The sequence below is a fragment of the Sciurus vulgaris genome (genome assembly GCF_902686455.1).
Source record: "Sciurus vulgaris genome assembly, contig: HiC_scaffold_178_arrow_ctg1, whole genome shotgun sequence".
Classification (NCBI taxonomy): Eukaryota; Metazoa; Chordata; class Mammalia; order Rodentia; family Sciuridae; genus Sciurus; species Sciurus vulgaris.
Window position 1 is genome coordinate 1725935 of NW_027632875.1, and position 22846 is coordinate 1748780.

General features: G+C 35.8%; 1 pseudogene across 1 annotated transcript; it reads right to left on the bottom strand.

Moving 5' to 3' along the window:
- Positions 1 to 5040: 5040 nt before the first annotated feature.
- Positions 5041 to 7719, bottom strand: LOC306652352 (diphosphoinositol polyphosphate phosphohydrolase 2-like; annotated as a pseudogene). Its single transcript has one exon. The product of its transcript is annotated as a diphosphoinositol polyphosphate phosphohydrolase 2-like (transcript).
- Positions 7720 to 22846: the final 15127 nt, after the last annotated feature.

Consider the following 22846-nt stretch of genomic DNA (forward strand, 5'->3'; position numbering starts at 1 on the left):
TCTTAGTGGATATTTATGTCTGTATGTGTTGTTTACCTGCAGTTTTCTTTGGTTTATACAGTAAATGCATTATGAAAGTTAAATTAGTTTTTTTTTTTTAATTTTAAAATGATAGTAAATGATTTGTATCAGGGATCAGCAAACTTTCTATACATGTTTAGAATGTAAATAGTTTAGATTTCTCAGGCTACTTGTAGTCTGGCATATATTCTTTTTCTTTTTTTTAACCCCTTAAAAATATAAGAAACATTCTTAGATCTTGGGATGAAAACAAAAGTAGGCCACAGGACAAGATTTGGCACACAAATTGCATTGTGCTGACCCTTAATTTATATGAATATCATATATAATACTTTAAATATTCCACAGATAATTTATCTTTAAAGAAATTATGAAAAGAAATTGGCAGGGAACTTTTTGTACAGACTAATATATCTTTAATTTTTATTCTATTGGTTAAACAAAAATTTGCATGAAAGTCCAGCAAGCTGCAAACAATATTCTCCTTTTTCCTAAAGTTTGGAATTCTAAACATAAAACGTGAAGTATCAATTTTTTATCAATTAAGGAAATCACAAACATACCACAATATATTTAGAGTAAAATACATGCTGAAGAACACTGATTTTTTTTTTGAAAAATACATTGTACTTTGTAAAAAGCTTACATATTTTGGTTAGAAACAATAGAAAGTAGACTTACTCTATATTTCTGCAGATAATTTGAAACCATTATGTACTACAAGATTTTTATTGATATCGTAGTTTCTGGTTCTGCCCAAATATAAATTATATTCTCAGGGCTTCAGATAATGGTTATTCTTCCTTTGTACCTGCTATGGTGTGTTTGTGTGTGTGTGTGTGTGTGTGTGTGTGTGTGTAAGAGTAAAACCTGACTTGGATTTAATTTTCTTCTAAATAATAGTCTGCATGTATTTCATGTAGAATTTAAGTCAAAATGTAAAAGTCATTTTAAATTGACAACCACCAGAAAGCTTTGAAAATAGTTTAAATTCATATCCATAACTTAAATGAGATCATGCCTTTCATTTTAACTAAGGACAGAATCAATAGTATGATTATTTTTCTTTGAAACTAAAGAACAGTGATTGAAGTATTTTCTATTGTGTTCTAACCTCAGATTGACCACATTTCAGTCCCAATAATTCTAACTCCTATTAAAAGTAATAAAAATAACTAGCACAAAATCTTATAAACAATGCTAATTCTACTTCTAATTATCACTAAGGAAAATAAAGTATTTTGTATAAGTCCCAATTGAACATTTGAATATTCTGAGTAATTGATTATTTGAGAATTTTATTATTCAAATGAAGTCATTGTTTTTTCCTCCTTAAATAATTTCAATTTATATAGTGCAATTTTTAAATCCCATATAAAATGTTCTATGAAACATCACTAATAGTTATATACATTTTAACCTGCAGCAAGTTAAAGTTTCACTTATTTCAGATATTTTAGTTTTTCCCACTTATTAGACTATGATATCTTTCTTTACATATTTTTAAATTGAATGCTAGAATTATGAGGACTAACATTTGTACCATGTTTTCTCATGATTTTAAAATGTTGAATATTTTTTTCAATTAAGTAATAATATATTAGCATTGTATAATCTTTTGTGGTGAATATAAAAACATTTATAGTGAATGGAATCTAAATTCTTATCTTTGTTCTGTATTTCCTCAGAATCTTGAATGTTATTCAGAATTTATTTAGTTGAGCTCTGTTAGTAATTTGATTCCATGAGATTTTGTATTTGTGCATTGTATTTTCAGCCAGGAGTAATATAAGATCTATCATTTGTATACATTTGCCGGGGGTGGTAATAGGAATTGAACCCAGAGGCACTTTACCATTGAACCACATTCCTAGTCCTTTTTATTTTGAGGTAAAGTCTCAGGAAGTTGCCGAGGGTCTCACTAATTTTCTGAAGCTGGCTTTGAACTTGTAATCCTCCTGCCTCAGCCTCTTGAGCTCCTGAATTTACAGGCACATGCCACCGTGCCCAGCTCATTGGTAAAGTTTTAACCCACTTTTAAAGAGGTCATAGTATATTTGGTGAAATTCCCTACAATATTCACTGGCATTTGCCTAGAAAAATTAAATTATAAAAAGGTTATTTTTATATTCTCTTCCTCTTGAAATGATGTCTTTTCATTTGTCACAAAATAATCTATTGTAAAATGGAAGATCAGATAATATAACCTGCAATGTATGTTTATGAATGTAAACACATAAATTAGCAAAATGGATCAAATATATTTCAAAATACTTAAGAAGATAATGTATTTTATGTTCAATGAAGATAATGTATTTTATGTAGGTTTATTTTGTGTTCAACCTTCTAAAAGTGGATTCCTACCTTCTGCATGTAGCTATTTTGTGTAATTGAAATATATATATATATATATGTATATATAATACACACATGCATGCTCATTGGAATGGATGAAATAACTGGAATCACTGCTGACTGTAGACACAGGTGAGGTAGTATTTCTTCTCTATGAACAGAGTGCTTCATTTTTTAAATTTCCTATTTCTTCAAATAACAAGTCATCACAGACAACATTTCCTTTGTATGTGTATTTCTACCATTTTTGGGCCTAAGGCCAATTTCAAATCAGTCCTTTTTCCACAGACTCCTTTCTAGAGAAAACTGAATAGATTTTGGTGAGTTGGTGGCTGCAGATGATGATTTCTAGTTCGTTGGAGCTTCTTTGTCTTATGTTTGTCATGAACCAAAATACTACATATTGCGAAGAGAGCAAAAATTTAATAAACAATGATTTTTTTTTGATTCATTCCAGAATTGAGGGACACAATACCTTCTTCATTTAAATTCTCTCATTATCATACCCTCTTATCATAAATCCTGCTGGGTGTCTTAAGGATTCTAAGAAAGTAACTATGTTTATTATTTTTGGTTAACATTTGAATAACAGTGTTTGGGTTGATAATCCCCAGTGCAACAGCATATGGAAAAGGGGCCCAATGGGAGGTGTTGAGGCCTTGAGGGTGCTGTCCTACTTGAAGGTGATTCTCTTAAAAAAAAAAAAAAAAAAAAGTTTGAATTTAGCCTCCTTCCCCTTCCTGCCAACTTTGCAAGTAGGCCCTCTCCAGAGTCTACCACCATGATACTGGACTTCTCAGCCTCTAAGATGCTGAGAAATCGGTTTCTTTTTCGTACAGATTGCCCTGTCTCTTGTATTCCCTTAGAGCGGCACTAGCAGACTAAAGTGGGTCACCATTGGACTTTCCTTGCAGCAGATGGTGCTCACACAGTAAATTTGTTGACTGACAGACTTAACTCTCTCATTTTTTCATGTTTCATTCGTTTAATTCTAAAATATCAAGATCAAGTGGACTTACTTCTTCATACCCGATTCTTAATGTGAAATAAGAATAATTCCAAAGCTATGGTTCATACTTTTGAAGTGTTTCAAGGGATCATTTAACAATGATTATTTGTTACTAGGATCACTTTAATGTTCTCTCTTGAATAACCATTCTGTTAATTTTAAGGATGTCTTTCTTTAATGGGGAGGTTTTGTTAATATTTAAAATAAAACTAAAATTCTAAAGTGTAAAAGAAAGTTGCTGTTTTATTGTAAAAAATTGAGAAAAGTTGAACTACAAATAAAGCCTAGTTTCCTAAATATTCCATTGGAATTGGGTAACAAGATTTTTGTTAAACCTATCATTAAAAAGTTTTTTGCTCATTGACTAAAATCTTTGTTAAAACATGAGTAGAAGGCTTTAAGTATTACACAAATACACACACTATGTTTCTTTCAAATAGCACCAGTTTTATTGTACATAGAATGTTCCAATGAGGTTAGTACTTCATATATATATTTATATGAGAATAAGTTATAATTTCTTTTGGTTATATAGATACAAATTTTAACTGTAATTTATAAGGATCAATTTGCTGGTTACCTACAGAAATACTTTAGTTTATATTGATGCTACATATTTTGAATAGGTATTCCCTGTAAAGCATCCTTCCAGACGGTACATTCCTTAATACATTAAAGACTTGGTTTGTCTTTCCATACTTTAAATTTTTTTTATCTGTGACTTTTTAAGCTTTTTTTAAATCAAATGTAGCATTAAAACACACACACACACACACACACTTAAAAATATAAATTAGAAGAATCCATCATATCTGACTTAACCCCATTTCTTCCAAAGCACCAATGACTTGATTTGTGGTTACTTACTGAAACAAGTTATAAGAATTAATTTTAATTCAATGTTTGTTTTTCAAAAATTTGATTTCATTGTGAATACATAGCATCAAAATTTGAGTCTACCATTGATTTTCCTATACTTACAGTGATGATATTATTTTAATGGTATCACATAATGCAGCATATAGAAACAAACAGGCTGCTTAAATATTAAAGGGGTAAAGGATTTCAGTTGTTGATAATCAAGGGGAAATGACAAAAAAATGGAAGAACTTAAAAAACTTGGGAACAAATTTTAATCTTTACTGATCCTTAACAATATTGTTTCCAGCCTAGAGGGTATGTTAATTTGTTTAAAAAACTTAACTGAGAGAAACACTTTGTTTTTGTTTACCATGTGGAATTGTTTTCTCTTGTGCATGAAATACATTTTGTGTGTAGTTTATTGCTTATCTGCTTGTTTCACTGTAGTATTTCAACTAGATTTTATTGTTCTTGACAGACTTGTTTGAGTGGGCCTTCAAGAAAATTTTTAAAATAATACTTTTTAAGAAAAAAATTCTGTTCCTACCTGACAGTTCTAAGTCAGTGCCCTTTCTGGAGGTAGCAATGCCATTGTCGGTCCTTGAGTAAGAACCTTGTTTGTTGACACTCCTTTAAGATCCAAGAATGATTTACATGGATATTACATATCTTCCAAGTAAGAATTATATACTTAGTTACATTTGCCTACTTTTGCTTAGTTATCAGCATTTTGACCAATCGATTGGTTATCAATATATTGATCAAGATTTATGAATATTTCATTGTTTTTTTTTTGCTGTGTTAAGTATTTAATTTAAACAAATTTCAGAGATTACTGAGAAAAAAATCTTAGTCCATTGGTGATTGATACAAAGTGTCAATTTGTGGGATTTAAAATGTTTCCTTTTTAAAAACACCCAGAATACATAACCTCTGTACAAAGAAAAATATAAAAATTCTGGATGATCACATTTTATTATACTACATAATTTAGGATAAAATGTCACTGGTTAAGTTTTTCTGCCTTCTTCCATTTTACTCCTTCCATTGACAGCATTAATTTGTGAACTAATTTTTACATTTAGTTCAGCTGCATTTATGGCACAAGATCTCATTTTCAAAATGGCACCAATTTTCCTGAAATACAAGAACTCTATTTTTAGCAGCAATTATATTTTTAAAGGTTAGCAGTTTTACAGAGCAATATTTTAACTATAACTTTTCTACTTCATACTCACCAGTTATAATATTTACAACAGTCTACTGTCCACATAAAGAGTGATCTTTCTTCACTCTCCCAATTCCACATCTTAGTCACTGTTTTTTCTCCTCCTCCCTTATTTCTGATCTTCTTAGGGGAAGTACAGGACTTTCAATTCATGTATTTATGTGTTTTAGATGGGATGCGTGATTTAAGTACAAAGGGTAAGATGAAATAATTCTTAATTCAGGTGTGTTCCAGTGCCCCAAAAGTTATATGACAAGCAGTAATTACTGACAACCTAGAAATGATGATACATTTGAAGGTGCCTTAACAATCTTAAGCCCACGACAGCTGAACAGCAAGGTGACCGTTACACTTCACTGTGGTACGGCCATCACTGACTGGCCCCAAAGGTAAGACTCCAATCCTGTTGTTTTGGTAAGCACAAAAATTTAACAGAAGATGAGTCCCTACTATAAAGTGTTTTAAGAGCAATTTACATTGAGGGAAATATGCTTCTGAGGTATTCTATGTAAAGTGAGATCATAGATAGAGGGAATTGGCAAGTGAGCATGCTAAGTAAATTCCGTGAACACTGTCTTCATGATAAGACATACTTACTACATCATGCATTTTGTCATATTTCTCTAAAAAAATCACTAACTCAGAGTAATATTTTGTGTTAAATTACTATTGAATTTTAGGGAAAATAGCCATTTTAGGTTGACAGTGACATAATACCAGTTATGCAAATTCAGACAAGAGTTGGCAAATTCCTAAAATATCAAATTGAAGTCCTTTGTTCAAACAGTTAAGGACCATACAGAGACAGCCCAAATGTGCAATTTATAATTTATTAAAATTCTGACCCTGCAAAGCATGTTCTAGAATGGATGGATTTCTTTAATACTAAGAATATTTTCCATTAATTCCCACCACAGAAAGATTTGTTGAATGTTAATGCTGCAAATGAAACAACAATTTAGGGGGAATATACCCACAAGTAATTTGATCTGACAAAAGACTGATGCCAAATGGACAAAACAAAACAAAACAAAATCTAAAAAAATGCTGTGAAAAAAATGATAAAAATAACATGAGGGGGCACAGTTAAGGCATCTAAAAAAAATTCCACATGGCTTTGGCTTATTAAAATATTTTACATTTTTTTAAGAAGATTTGAAAGCATCTGAAAAACATGCAAATTGTTTGAAATCCCTGCATGGCAAATTCAGACAGTTTGTGAGCATCATTCAGATGTTTGCCAAGGAAAGTGAAGAAGCCTCTCCCCAGGAGATCACACAATTGGTGGGGGAGGTCTTCCCAATTCTCTCTATCTTACACTAGATGGCAACCCAGCGGTCTGTGCGGCAGTCACAAACAAGGCATTATTATCTGGAAGGGAAGGGACTGTGGAATTTCCATTGGTTGAGGAACAACCCAGCTTAAGCTTTTCCAGATACTCTGCATGAACAGGTTTATGACACTGGAGAACTCTGATTGCATCTTCTACTTTGAACCACTCTCTCTTCCTATATTAACAGAATCTTCCCAGTCTTCCAATATTTCAGTGACTGTAAGAACATAAACATATGTTCTATGCTTCCGGTCTTGGTTCTCAAATATACCCAGGAGTCTTCCTAGTTTTCCTTTGACTCCAGCCTCCTCATACACTTCCCTCACAGCAGCACCCCCGGGTTCCTCCTCAGGCTCCATTCCTCCTCTTGGGACAATCCACTGGTCTGGGTACCGACTGCTGCTCACCAACAGCACCTCGTCCTCCTGCTCGCTCCGGAAGCACAGGCACGCCGCCCGCTTCTTGAAGCCCTCGCGGTCATAGGTCCGCGTCTGGTTGGGCTTGAACTTCATCATAGAGGCGGGCTCTTGCTGCTGAGGCTGCTGAGGCTGCTCCGGCCGCCGCCAAGGGGACCCGGCCGCCGCCACCCCGCCGGGGAGTAGGGGCGAGGGCGAGTCGGTGGCTAGGCGCGCCGGTAGAGAGGCGACGGCGCGGGAGGGGCAGCGAGGCCGGTTAGTCCCCGGGGCCGACCGCCGCTCCGACACGGCGCAGGACGCGAGCGCGTGTCACTGGAGCCCGGGTGCCGGGATGGAAGCGCCGCCTCTGCCCAGGCGTCTGCCTCTCTCCATGGAGCCCGCCTCCTCTCGCCAGCGCTCCTCCTGTCGCCGCCGTCAGGGAAAGAGGGAGGCTTGAGGCTGGATGCTCGCGCCCCGCGGAGACAGTTGCGAGGACTCGCGCAGACAGAGCAGCAGCGCCGCGGCGGCCGAATATTTCATTGTTGACTAGAGAAAATAATTATGCTCAAAGAAAATGAGAATTAAAATTGCAGAGTAGAACACTTAACCTTCATAAATTTTTGTGGAGGTTATATTTTTTTAAGAGAAAAATCACGTTTAAAGCCATCTATCCTGAAAGTGTTATGTGTATGTGTGTGCATGATACAGGCATATACATGGTCTATATGTAAAAAAATTTTATAAGGTACTTTATAAGAATGGACCTTGAGGAAAGTGAGGTGCACATATAAATAATTGCTGCATGAGGCAGTCCGAATGGTAAATGGAAAAACAAAATTGAAGACTGGTAAGCAGTGATTATTTCTGCTTCAGATGTAGTGCTGCACATTAGGTTGCCAGAACATCTTCATCTTATAACCACAACTTTGCATCCTTTGACCAATATCTTCCCTTTTCCCTATGCCCAGCTTCTGATGTGCACCCTTATGTTTTCTTTTATAAGTGACTTTTTTGTATTCCATACATAAGCGAGACCATGCAATAAGTGTCTTTCAGTGTCTGACTTACTTCACTTTGTGTAAAGTCTGCTGTAGTTTGGATCTGGAATATTCCCCAAGGACCTGTGCATTCTAGGCTTGGTCCCCACCCACTGTTGAGGGGTGGTAGACTCTTAAGTAGGTGGAACTCTAATGGGCAGTTTTAGATCACTGAGGGCATGCCCACCAAAGGGATTGTGGTACCATGGTCTCCTACCACTCCTTTACCACATTCTTCTACCATGATATGCTGCCTTTTCATAGGCCCTAAACAATGGGACCAACTTACCTTGGATTGAAAATAAACCTTTTGTCATGAGTGAGCTATGACATTAACATAGACCAAACGTATTGAATAACAGTAAGTCCATATGCTATACCACTTTGAGCAGCGGCAGTTCACTGAATATTTGTGAATCACCTTGCAGTAGTAAGCTGGGCAAACATAAGTTCTTTTATTGTAACCTTAATTTTTAAATATCTATAACACTCAACTCCTATATACAATTATATATGGGGGTTATACAAAGGCCAAGAAAGGGTTAAGGTGCTCAGGAGGCTGAAACTGAGGGCAAAGACAAGAGATGCAGATACCAAAGGCAAAGAAGCACTGAAGGGGATCAGATAAGATTGTGAAGAACTTGTTCAGAGTGCAGACTATCAAAGTACTTATAAGTACAAAGGGACTTATTCTAGGCCAGGTTCTGTATAGAGTTGATGTGTCAGCTTGAGATACCAGCTTAGACTGGGCCATGAGTTGTTGGAGGAACCACACTCACTGGAGCCCCATGACAGATTCAGAGGTTTATTAACTGTGGCAATTTTCCTGGGCAAGGCTCATGACAAGTGAACACGTGATGGTCAGTGTGCCACCGGGTCTAGTCTCCTCAGAGTGCTTCTCCTTTTATAGGCCTCTGTTAAGGGAATTGCTTCATTTAGTGTCCTGATGTGTTCAATAAGTTCTTGGGCCTGGTTTTTCTAAGAGTTTCATACACCATGGGCTTCTGAATAATTTGATGTTATTTTTATAAGCACAATTAATTTATCAGTTTTTGCCTTTCTGCTATGCTGGGCAAATGGTGATCATTTGTACAAACAAGTTGTAGAATCATTCTACTTAGCACTTAAACTCAAAATGGAGTAACTCACAGCAAACTACTGCTTTAAGAAGAGTGACACACGTTTAGGCATAGTCTTAGAACTATGTTCTATACATCATGGAGTAAGTTAGAGTACGGCACAGTCCAACTCTGTACACTAATCTTTTGTAGTTGTTTGTCTCAGACATTTTATTATAGTAACAGAAAGCTAACACTTAGTTCCAGGAATGGGGCAGTTGCTGCTAAAACTGAGAGGATTTGTAGAAGTCTTTGGAATTGGTATGTTAGAGGAGTTGGGGAAGATTAAATGCAGGCTACAGAAAACCTAGATTGCTGTAGGTGGAGTTTAATAGGTGATTCTGGTGAAGAAGCAGACTAGAAGTCTAATAGAAATGCACACAATAGAGATTATTTTCATGAATTTTCAGATGCAAATATGGATCCTTTTAGGAATTGGACTAGATGCCAACAATGAAAATACCATGATGAAAATTTTGACTTTTTTTTTTCTTTTTCCTGTCTATACCCTGAAACTTTATAGCAGGCTGCATTTAAAGGTGAGGGATTAGTCAATCTATCAGAGGAAATGTCAAGGCAGCTCAGTGTCAAACAGTGATGTGGACCTTAGGCTGCTTTGAGCAAAACTTACAGTGAAAATCCAGAGTAAAGAGGAGTTGGGCTAAAAATTGTGGACAACTTGGGTTTGGTGAGAAAAGGAACATGCTGTTAAAGGTGATGCCCAGTAGAGTGCAGTTGCTAAAAAGTGTCGTTAAAAAGCCAATTATTCTGCTCTGGAACAATAGGAAAAATTCTTTGAGGGCACCTCAGTAATTGTCAACACACCTCCCATCACAGGCTCAAAGGTATAAAACTATAAATTCATTTTAGAGACTGTTTGAATAGAAAGCCTTGGGGCACTTGCTCACACAGGATAGCCTAGAGAATTACTTCCCTGAGATCTATTTTTCTACATTCAGCCTTCAAGGCAATCAGTGCATACTGCAGCCATGGTTCAAGCTGGCCCAGGAATGGCAGCAGATTTTAGTGTTATCCATGTAATAGTGGTTTTGCAGGCATGCATGATACAAGAATTGTGGAGTCTTAGTGTTTCCCACCAAGATTTCAAAGGAAAGCCTGGGAGGCCAAGTAGAGGGAAGAGCTGCCAGGAATGTGGGATGTCTGCCAAGGAATGTTGCATGCAGAATGCAAAGGCAACTTGAGAAAACATCCATGTGGGATGCAACCAGCACAGTCATAGAGACAAAAGCCACCCAAACCCTTAGGAACCCATATCCTGCCACAGTGTGCCCAGGCTTGCTGGGTTTAATGTTTGCTTTCCTGAGTTTTGTTCTTGCTTTTCTCTGAACCCTCCTTGATATTTTCCTGTTCCATCCTTTGGAATGGATAGGGTTATCTTGTATGTGTGTACCTTCTTTTGACTTTTATAGGGTCTCATAGCTGAGCTTGTCACAGAGAAGACTTCAGATTCGGACTTTTGAACATTGTTGAAATAATTAAGACTTGGGGAATCTATAGATGAACTGAAAGAATTTTGCATTATGAAATGGACACAAGTCTTTGGGAACAGGGTCAGAATGCTGTAGTTTGGATATAAAATGTCCTCCAAAGTCCTTTTTGTTAAAGGCTTGGACTCCAGTTCATAGTATTACTTACTATGAACTGAAGGTGGTGGAGTCTTTAGTGGGTAGAGCCTATAATGAGGTTTTAGGTCTTTGTAGGTAAGGTCTCCAAGGGAACCTGGTTTCCTCTTCTTTTTCTTACTTCTGGCCATGAGGTAAGGATTTCCCTTTCTGTGCAATGCACTCCCACCATAATGTACTACACTGCCACAGACTCAAAGCAATGAGGTCAATACACCATGGATTGAAACCAACAAAACTGAGCCAAAATAAATCTTTCCTCTTTGTAAGTTGATTATCTCAAGGATTGTTAACTGCATTGAAATGCTGAATAACATCACACAGGTACATCCATGTTGTGTCAAATGGCAGAATTTCCTTCTTTTTTAGCTAAATAATTTTATCTAGTGCCGGGGTCCAGCCCTACCAGGAGTTCATGGGTTCCACACTGGTAAACGGGGCACGGGGAGACAGCGTCGGTGATGGATGGAGAATGAAAGACGCAGACTCTAGTTCTGGTGCAATCAATCCCACTTTATTCTGGGGAAGGCTGGGTTTATATACAGTTTTCTTCAGGCTATGATGATAGGCTTATGATTAATAAAATCAAAGAAGTTTCCAAAGCATAGGCAGAAATTGTTTTTACCAAAAGATTGTGAGAAAACAGTAACCGTACAGATTATCCTTAGTAAATCACAATTATTTTAAGAATATCTAACTACGTCAATGAGCTAATACAATGTTTATTTTCTTACTATCTAAACTCTATATGACCTAAGACTATTCTTACTATTTTTATGGTAAAGCGATAGACAAATAATCTCACGTGACCATTTCTACTAGGTCCATCTGGTTAATATATAAATTGCTGAGTTAAGGGCTACAGGAGGACAGCGATCCCAATGGTTATTATGTACCAATGTTTATTAAAGGGGTGACATATTCTTTGTAGGAAGGAAGGAATGTTATGAAACCTTATTCTTTTATCTTACCACCACACATAAACAAAACCATAATTTGGATTAAGCCACCCTGTAGGAGACAGGGGGAGATCTATATCTACCTTCTCTAAGGGCTTGCCTTTAGGGGTGTACCAGGGCTTGCCATAGATAAAATAAGCTAGTCCATATCTAGTAGCTACTGTGGGAGGTGCTTTGTGCTTAGAACTTGGGGAAACATTGTTATCTATAAGTTTCTGTGAACCAGCAGGTTCTGGCTGTGCCAGTAGATGCAGTGTTTGATTTTTAACATAATAAAAACATTCTCCTGTAGTGAGGTTAACATCACAGGGTTTCAACATGTGTTTTATCTCCGTGATGTTTTTCTGGAAATTTGTAGAATTATTCCCATCACCTCTAGCAAGAACCTCAGACTGAAGTGAGTAATATATTATTAGGAAAACTCCACAGAATAACATCCAAGCTAAGGAGGCATACATCTGGCTACAATCCTTTTAGGATGAGTCTCTGCAATCATCCTTGAGTGGAACTCTGTCAAGCACTGCAAGGAGAGCCAGGTGCCCCCGCAATCTATTTCAAATTTTTACTACCTCTTCACTTTTCAATGGACATGTAGGCTATTTCCATATATGGCTATTGTGATTAATGCTGTAAGGAACATGGGTGTGCAGATGTCTATTTGAGATAATGATTTCTTTTCCTGAACATATAACCAGAAGTGCTATTTCTGGGCTGTATGACAGTTCTATTTTTAATTTTTAAATTAGTCTTCATACTGTTTTCCATAATAGTTGTACCAATTTGAATTCCCAACAACAGTATAGACATTCTACATATCTTTTATTTATATTTTATCTTTGGTGATATCTGATGTGTTATATGAAGTTTAATTGTGGCTTTGATAACTATTTCCTGGATGACTAGCATTGATGAACACATTTTTTAATACCTGTTGACCATTGTATTTCTTCTCTTGTGGTGTGTATTGTCAGATGCTTTTTAATTTATATTTGTAATTTGAATTTCTTATGTACCTTGAATTTAAACTCTTTATCAGGTGAATAACTTGCAAATATTTTCTCCTGTTAGGTATACTGTGTTTCCATTCTTTTGTTCATTCCTTTACTAGGCAAAATTTTTTTAGTTTGATTCAATTCTATTTTTCCTTTGATGATTTATTAGTCAGACCAATGGTCAAAAGGGCATTTCTGTTTTATTCCAGTAGTTTTAGTTGTAATTCTTATATTTAAATCTTTAACATAGTTTGAATGTACTGCTTTATGTGTAATGAGATAAGGGTCCAATTTCATTCCTTTTCATATGAATATCCAGTTTTGCCAGTACCATTTATTAAAGAAATTCTTGTTTCCTTTACTTGTTTTGCCAGTACCCATTTGTTAAAGAAATTCTTATTTTTTTGTGTATGTTCATGGCACATTTGTGGAAGATCAAATGATTCTAAACATGGGTTATTTCTTGGCTACTTATTCTGTTTCCTTGACTTATATGTCTGTTTTTATGCCATTGCTCCTCTTGCTCAAGGTTGCTGTGGCTATTTGTTTTTGTTGTTGTTTTGTTTTGGGTTTTTTTGGTATGTATGTGTGCGTATGAATTGTAGGATTGTTTCTATTTTTGTGAAATAGGCCATTTCAATTTTGGTTGGTATTGTATCAACTTTTAAATATATCTGGGTAGTTATCAACATTTAAAAAATATTAGTTCTTCCAGTCAATGAACATGGGATATCTTTCATTTATTTGTATCATTTTATTTTCTTTCATCAGTGTTTTGATATTTTCAGTATATTTCAGATATTTTGGTTCTTTGGTTAAATTTATTCCTATTTAGAACATTATAATATATAGGATTATTTTCTTAATTTTTTGGATAATTTATAATTCATAGAAATATTTTATGGTTTAGAGAAATGAAAGCACTTGATATAGTGCTAGTTATTGTGCTTGTGATGTATAGCCTTTATTATATTGAGGTAGCATCCTCCAATTTGGTGACAGTTTTTAATCATAATAGTATTTGCAATTTTGTTCATGCCTTTTATACATCTATTGAGATGATCATATGGTTTTTATGCCATATTTGTTGATTTGCATATGTTGAACCATTTTTGTATCCCAGGAATGAATTCCAATTAATTCATGGTGTAAGTTCCATTTAATATGTTGTTGAAGTCAGCTTGGGGGTCTTTTCAGTGGTTTTTATTTCATTATTAATCCTCTCAATTTGTTCATATGTGATTTTCCTGATTTTATTTAGTTTATCCATGTACTCTATTGAGCTTCTTAGTCATGATTATTTTGAATTCTTTATAAAGAGGTTCATGGATCTCCATTTCTTAGATTTGGTTTCTGGAGATTTATTAGTTTCTGTTTGTGGTATTACGTTTGCCTGGTTCTCTGGGATCTGTGTTGCCTTGCATGGATGTCTATCTGGAAGGAGAAGAAACCTCTTTGAATCTTTACTAGGTTGGGAAGGTACAGGCCTGACAGATAAGACCGTCCCTGGAATTGTGTTCAAGTAGGCTGGACTTGTGATTGCTGCCAGGTCCTCTATCAGGTCCACAGATGTCCCATTACCAGGAGTTTGACTTTAAGGGGTATGGCTTTTCCTGTTTCCCTGAGGGTACTAGGGCTGGGTCACAGTGTGCTTCAGACAAAGTCAGGTCTGAGGTTTTGTAAGCCTGTTACCAGGGGCACCTATGGGTTAGGCTTCTTGATGGGTCTCAGACAGCAGGCCTGCCTCCTGGCAGGATGAAATGAGGCTGGATCTTAGTCACAGTGCTGTTTAGGGACTGATGCCAGGTCTGAGATCAGTGAGTCTGTTACCTGGGTTACTGTGAGCCTGGCTTTCAGGTCTCTAGGGTGAGCACTACAACTTTAGGGCTGAAGTGGGTAGGGATAGACCCAATGTTCTGTCTTCCTTCAGAAATTACAGATGTATCTGAGGTTGGCAAGCCTTTTATTGTTGGTACAAATAGGCATTGCTTTCCTTGAGTCCATTGGTGTAAGGGGATGTTGACAGGACCATGGACAAGCAGAGCTGGTGACTACATCACATGTTGACAAGGCTGCTTCTGGCCCTCAGATAGTACCAAAGTCCAAGGCCGGCTACCAGTACATAGGCCTATCTTCTTAAAGCATTTCTTCTCAGTATTGGGCCTTACCTGGATTTTGTAGCTTATTTACTAGTTCCCAGAGGTCCCACAAAGTCAAATATTTAATTTCTCGTGGTGAGGGACACAGACTGAAAAGTAGTCAACATTACCCATTAGTATTTGAATTCACGTTCTTCTATTTTCTGACATTTCTCGCTTCTTTTTTTTAAATTTTTTTTTAAAAAAGTTTTTGTTCTCACTGTGATCATTGTAGTTCAAGTACTGCTTACCTCTTGGCAAGACATCCACAGTGGTTTCCTAGGTGGTTCCTCTGGAAATGTCTTTTCTGAAAACTACCCTAAATCCGACAGATCATTTGACCATGCTTCCTCATTCTATTGCCTATGTCATTGTCACTGTGATGTGCTACCAGTTAGCAAGAATGATGGTAGATACATGAGCACTTTGTATATGATCACAGAAACCAGTAGCTAGCCATCCCCTGTCGGAAGAAAATAGGTTTTATTTATGTTACTAAACTAACGTTAAGGACTACTTTGGAGAATGAGTAACAGTTGGACATCCAGTGACCTTGCTTTTGCTTTGCTTCAGGTTATCATAAACTGGTTGCTACAAACAAATGCTCATTGTCTTATTTATCCCAGTTGAAATGGAGCTCACAGTCTATAGGTTTTATTGCTATACTTTCCTGGTGCTGTATTTACACTGACTTTAGTCTTGAAATTGTTTCATAAGAGAAGTTTTTTCATTCCTTGAGTATTTTATAATCCTTTTATAAATGGTGGAAGTTTTCACCTTATAAATATTCAGAGGCATACGTTTTTGTCTCTTGTACTTTCAAGTGCTTCATTGCCAGAGAGGAAAATTGTCTTTAGGTAAATTTTTTAAATTTTATTTTAATTTTATTTCTAAGATGTGATGAAAGTGGAGGTGGTAGTAATGGTGATCATGGTGCAGAGTTTGTATGCTGTTTGTCTTACATCAGGCTTTATTCTCGGTGCTTTATACACATTAACTCAGCCAGTTACAAGTCAGAAAGTGTATCTTCCTTTTCTGGAGATGATTATTATTATTTTTGTTTTGTTTTGTTTTTGGGATATGGGGGATTGAACTTAGGGGCAGTCAACCACTGAGCCACATCTCCAGCACTATTTTATATTTTATTTAGAGTCGGTATCCTTCTGAGTTGCTTAGTTCCTCGATTTTGCAGAGGATGGCTTTGAACTCTCCATCCTCCTGCCTCAGCTTCCTGAGCCACTGGGATTACAGGCATGTGTCACCACTCCCAGCCTGAAGATTATTTGTTGATGGTGATTTTAAAATACAGTATATAGTATAGTATATAACTGCCAAGTCTATGCAGTTATAAATTTACTATAATTATTTGTTCTTGATATATTATAGGCATTTATTATTCAATTTTAAATCACCTTGGTGAAATGTTACTGTAAAACTTGTGAACATGAAGAAACTAAGTTGCCGATGAACTAGTGTTGAGATTCATTACTCTTCTTGCTGATGATTGGATAAGACATGATGCCTACAAATCTAAAAATGCTTAGCATCTCAATATAATTTACCACTGAATAGAATTTTGGATTATACATTAGTCTCAAGAGATTTATTACACATCTATGCTTAAACTGTAGATGTTGCATTTGGTGTAAGGTATGATCGTATCCAAAGGAATTTAAAATGTTAGTGTGTAAATACAAACCTAGGAGAAAACTTATCACAGATTTTACTTCTCTTTAAGAAGAGTGAACTATTTAGAACAATTGCTTGACTAAGAATAGCTCAAAATCCAAACATTTTATCCACATTTATATTTAAGTTACCAAGCATCTCAAAGTGTAGTCTTTGTCTTCCCAGACAATCTCTTTAATTTAATACTGAACTTTACTCTTTTTTTTTTTTTGTGAAAGCAGACACTATTTATTAACTGGCCAGATTACAAAAATACTATGGTACATACCTTAGTTCTTCCTTCCAATAAGCCTGTTGATCTGATCTCCCGTGTTGCTAGCATCTAATAACATCTACAAATTGGGTGGTCTTTTTCTTCATTCCATCTCATGGAGAAGATAATTTGGAGGACCACAGGAAGTTATTCACTTCTTTGAAGTGTTTTCCAACCTTGTAGATCTCATGAATCATACCCTCCATGCAGATGATGTCATATTTACCAAGAGACTGGGCAATCAAAATGTTACCTATCAAGGCATTTCATTTATTTATTGTGCAATATCCATGCTTGTGGATTAGCTGACTTCAGGTTTGGGTACCCCCATGCAATATATGTTTCCACAATCCTCAATATGTTAATTGAAGCCTTCTTGAGGTTAATGAAGGTGTGACTGAATATCTGGCAAAGATGAAGTACTTGTAGCACCTTATGGACCTTTGTGCTCACACTATTGTTACCTTTGATCTTAATGACAAATGCCAGTTTGGCTTTTGCAAGTATGTAGAAATTGCCAGCTTTTCTTGCCATCCTAGCCATTCGAATCTCAGTTCTGTATATATGCCTATATTTCTTGTGGTAATGCTTGGCTTTTTCATAGATAAGCTTCCTCCTTGCCTTTCAAAGCATCTTTCATGCAGGCTTCTTTCTTAGGCACTTCACCTTCAACTCTTCTGTCACTTTGTCTTGAGGGTTTCTGGCATGGCAGGAAACTTTTTTTTCTTCTCTTAGGCACAATCCCTGTTTCCAGTGGAAAAAGAGGATGAATATTACTCTTGAAAGAAGAAACCTTTTCATATTAAATGTGATTCTTTTGTAAATCGATATATAAGTTAAATGTTTGATCTTGGTAGATGAGTACATGCATATTTTGTTAATGGAAGATCCAGTCTTGCATAAAATCAGTTCTACAAATGTTTTGCTTAAGTTTTGCTTCATGCACTTTCAAATGTAGTTAAATAATGTAACATGCTGATAATTAGCCCAATCAAGATAATAAACAGAGTGAATGGCAGGATATATATATGATATATTTTGGATTTGCCCTTTAAAATGACATGTTTGAATATTCACATTTACCTTGCTCACTTAAATCACTTCTGTTTAATATTTCAGATTTTTTAGACTTTGTAGAATACAAATCAAAATTTCTATACAACTTTTATCTAATTTTGGGTCTATTTTTGAACTTACATGCATTATCAAAAATAATGCAAAGTTGGTTTTTGAATTTCATATCAAATCTAGCTTTTGAATGTTATGAATTTCAGGAATGATTTATTTAAAATCTAGGTATCAAAACATTTGTTTTTACATTGTTGTGAAGTAGTTTTCTTTTTCTTATGAAGAGTAAGAAGATACAGGTGTTCTGGGTTCTCACCTCTGCTGTCCTAGTGCAAAAGCAGCCATGGACAAATCATAGGTGAATGGATAGCTGTGTGTCAAAGTCATTTTAATTACAAAATCAGGGGCAGCCTAGATTGGTTTGAGGGCAGTATCTACTTCTGTGCTAGAATACCAACTGACCTAGATGGAGGAAGATACAGGAAGCAGGTCATTCCTTGAACAAGTGGGGAGGACTAAGGAAAAGTTTCCTGATATCAGGTCAATTGACCATGCTTAGGCATTCATGTGCAAAATGCCAATTTTTTTTCCCTTGTGGAATGTTCCATACCCATCTGTAGTGCCTGGGTACTGGAAAAATACCTGTTTATACCACATGAATGATGAGTACGATTAGAATGATTCATTCTCAGCAGTTTTTCTGCCCACTTCCCAATGTTAAAAAACTATTCTATTTGTAAGAAATGGCATAAATTTAGAATTTGTTTCAATATTATTGAATTATTTCAATATTATTGAATTCAATATTATTGAAACCAATAAAAAGGACATACTAGGACATTTCTGATGCCCATTGAACCTGCTTTCTCCAAAAGACTACTGCTGAGGTAAAAAGGTTGTTCTGCATAAGACTTAGATAAAAAGCATGATATAAGGCTATGGTTTCTAACTGTGCACTATAAAAGGTTTACAGACCCCTGTGGGTGTAGATTGGACCATAAAGGGAAAGATTCACTTCTGTCCCTCTATTCTAGTTCTTTAATTGAGGAATTTCAACCTTATGACTTATTTCTCTGTGTGGTCATTTATATGATTAAGTTATATAAGACTACTTAAAAGCCAGTAGTAAATCATAGTACATTTTTGAAAAGACAAGTATGGTATTTACATTTTCATTTTTTGTTCTAGCCTGTATATTATTCCTCTGAGCACAATGAAAGAAACAGTTCTACTTTTTGTTTTAGTAAAAATCTTAATGATGGCAACGTAGCAATAATCTTTAATTGTGTCTGTGGCAAGCATGACTGACCAGAAAGACCAAGAGGAATTTGTCATATATGATCCTTCTCTCCATCTTCTAGCAGATTATCTACTCTGCTGTAAGACAGTGTGAGATTCTATGATAGGAATACTTAAATTGTGTTATGCAGATTTCATTCTTCATAACACTAGGAGATGCATTTTTTCCCTCCTTCCTTGACCAGTATTTGTTTGTGCTTACTGTATGTCTGGCACCAGAGATGTGAAGGCAGTGTACTCTAATTGCAAGAGAAAGAAAAAATATTTTTATAGAATTATGTTTTAAATTATTTTTTCAATTTTAATATAATCTGCTCATAAAAATATTATGATATAAAAGGTTTTGATTTACCTTCCCACTCCCCCAATATCAAGCAAATCAGTGATGAAATATGTATGAGGATTCTTAAAATATTATATTGATTAGGACTTTCTCAATTCATTTAAACCTTAGAAAAATTCTGACATGAACAGGTAGGTTCAGGGATGGGATGGATCAAGTTTCATTATCTTTATTTTGCACATAGAGGGAAGAGGAGAGGGAGGGAGACAAAGGGAATTGAGAAGTTCAGTGAGTTGCCCAGAATCACAGCATTCTCAAGTCTCAGAGCTGCCATTAGACTCTGCCTTTTCCTTCTTGTATTCTAAGACCAACTGCTGCCTCTTCCTCTTTTTCATAACGAGTCAGCTAGTGATAAAGAGAGAATTTAGGCTTTTAAAAATGTTTAATAGATATTCTTACCAATGTTTCTTACTCCCTAGTATTGGTCAAAATATAAAATAATTTTAAACAAAAAATACTTCTTAAATATGTGGGAACTTTTGTATAATAAAAGTTTTTTGAGATAACGTTACCCTGGTCCTTTTTTTTTTCTTTGCCACATTCATTTTATTTATAGGACTTCTTTCTAGTATGATTTCTCTGCTCATGAGAAATGAATACTTTTCCATTGAAAGCTTTGTAACACTTTTGCATTTGTAGGGCTTCTCTCCAGTATGATTTTTCTGGTGGCAGATTTGGCACCCTATTTATGAAAACTTATGCAACAATCTGCACATTCTTAAGACTTCTCACCAGTATAAATTTACTGGTGTTGAATAAGAAATGATGTTCAAATAAGAGCTTTGACATAGTCTGTACATTTGTAGGGTTTCTCTCTACTATGAGTTCCATGGTGTTGAATAAGGCTTGTTTGTGCAGTATAGGATTTGCCACACTCTTTACATTTGTATGACTTCTCTCCCATACAAATTCTCTGGTGACCAGTAAGGTGTGATCTCTGATTAAAAGCTTTGCAACATTCTTTATATTTGTAGGGCTTCTGTCCAGTATGAATTCTCTGATGGCTGATAAAGTCTGATTTTTGGTAAAATGGTTTGTTGTATGTTGAACATTTCTAGGGATTCTCTCCAGTATGAATTCTCTGGTGTTGAGTAATGTTTGACCTCTGATTAAAAGCTTTACCACATTCATTACATTCATAGTGCTTCTCTCCATTATGAATACTCTGGTGGTGAATAGGCTTGATTTTGCATTAAAAGTTTTGCCAAATTCTGTACATTTGTAGCACTTCTGTCCAGTGTGAATTCTCTGATGGCAGATAAAGTCTGATTTTTTAATAAATTGGTTTGTTACATATTGTACATTCGTTGGGTTTCTCTCCTGTATGAATTTTCTGATGGCTGATAAGGTCTGATATTTGATAAAATTGTTTGTTGCATGTTGTACATTTCTATGGCTTCTCTCCAGTATGAATTCTCTGGTGCCAAGTAAGGTGTGATCTCCAATTAAAATTTTTGCCACATTCTTTACATTTGTAGGGCTTCTCTCCAGTATGAATTCTCTGGTGTTGAGTAAGGTTTGGTCTCCAATTAACACTTTTGCCACATTCTTTACATTGGTAGAGCTTCTGTCCAGTGTGAATTCTCTGATGCCTGATAAGGTCTGATTTTTGATAAAACAGTTTGCTGCACGTTGTACATGTGTAGCGCTTCTCTACAGTATGAATTCTCTGGTGTTGAGTAAGTTTTGACCTCTGATGAAAAGCTTTGCCACATTCATTATATTCATAGGTTTTCTCTCCAGTATGAATTCTCTGGTGCTGAGTACAGTATGATCACCGATTAAAACTTTTGTCACATTCTTTACATTGGTACGGCTTCTCTCCAGTATGAATTCTCTGGTGCTGAGTAAGGTATGATCTCTGATTAAAACTTTTGCTACATTCTTTACATTGGTAGGGCTCCTCTCCAGTATGAATTCTCTGGTATTGAGTGAGGTATTGTTTCCAATTAAAACTTTTGCCACATTCTTTACATTGGTAGGGCTTCTGTCCAGTGTGAATTCTCTGATGCCTGATAAGGTCTGATTTTTGATAAAATGGTTTGTTGCATGTTGTACATTTGTAGGGCTTCTCTCCAGTATAAATTCTCTGGTGCTGAGTAAGGTATGATCTCTGATTAAAACTTTTGCCACATTCTTTACAATGGTAGGGCTTCTCTCCAGTATGAATTCTCTGGTGTTGAGTAAGGCATGATCTCCGATTAAAACTTTTGCCATATTCTTTACATTGGTAGGGCTTCTGTCCAGTGTAAATGCTCTGATGCCTGATAATGTCTGATTTTGCATTAAAATTTTTGTCATATGCTATACATTTGTAGAACTTCTCTCCAGTATAAATTCTCTGCCAGTGAATTAGGTCTGATTTCTGATAATATGATTTGTGATGTTCACTCTCATTTAAATTTTTCCATAATGTCCTCTGTTGTAAATTGTCAAGGTCACAATCTCCATATTTTTCATTAATCACTTTTTGAAGTATATGTCGTATGCTGTGGTCTGGTGAAAATTTTGGGTATCCTGACAAGTCATTGTCAGGAAAACCAAATTTCTGTAATTCTCAAACATCACATCTCTGTATAAGTTTTGTTGAGCTGGATGAAGGTATTCCCACTCCTCTTCAGTGAAATCAGTGGCCACGTCTCTGAATGTCAACAGATCCATTTCCTGGTGCTCAGAAGCCAGTCTTTGTCCCTATGGATCTTCAGCTCCTGTGTGGCAGAGCAACCTGGGACTCTGAAGCGGGAGAGTAAAACCAAGAGTTGAATGGCTAATATGGCGGTCTCCTACAGTTGTCCTTGTGTTTAGGTTTTGGAGCTTGTGTAGGATTGCAGTTATAAGCTCATACCTTATTATTGGTAGATAAAACATGAAGCACAGGTTAATACAGGTAAATGTGGACTTGTAGTATAATTTATATTCCCTGTGATGTTCACTTAAAAGCTCTTGAATGATTTTAAAAGATTCTTGGTTAGTATTGAAAGCACTTCAAATTTGTTTTCGATAATATTTCTCAGACTATACTCAAACATAATTTTACATATTCCTCTTCATTCTCAAATGGAGCATTTTCCCAGTTCTACTGCAGACAAATTGTGTCCTTGAGGA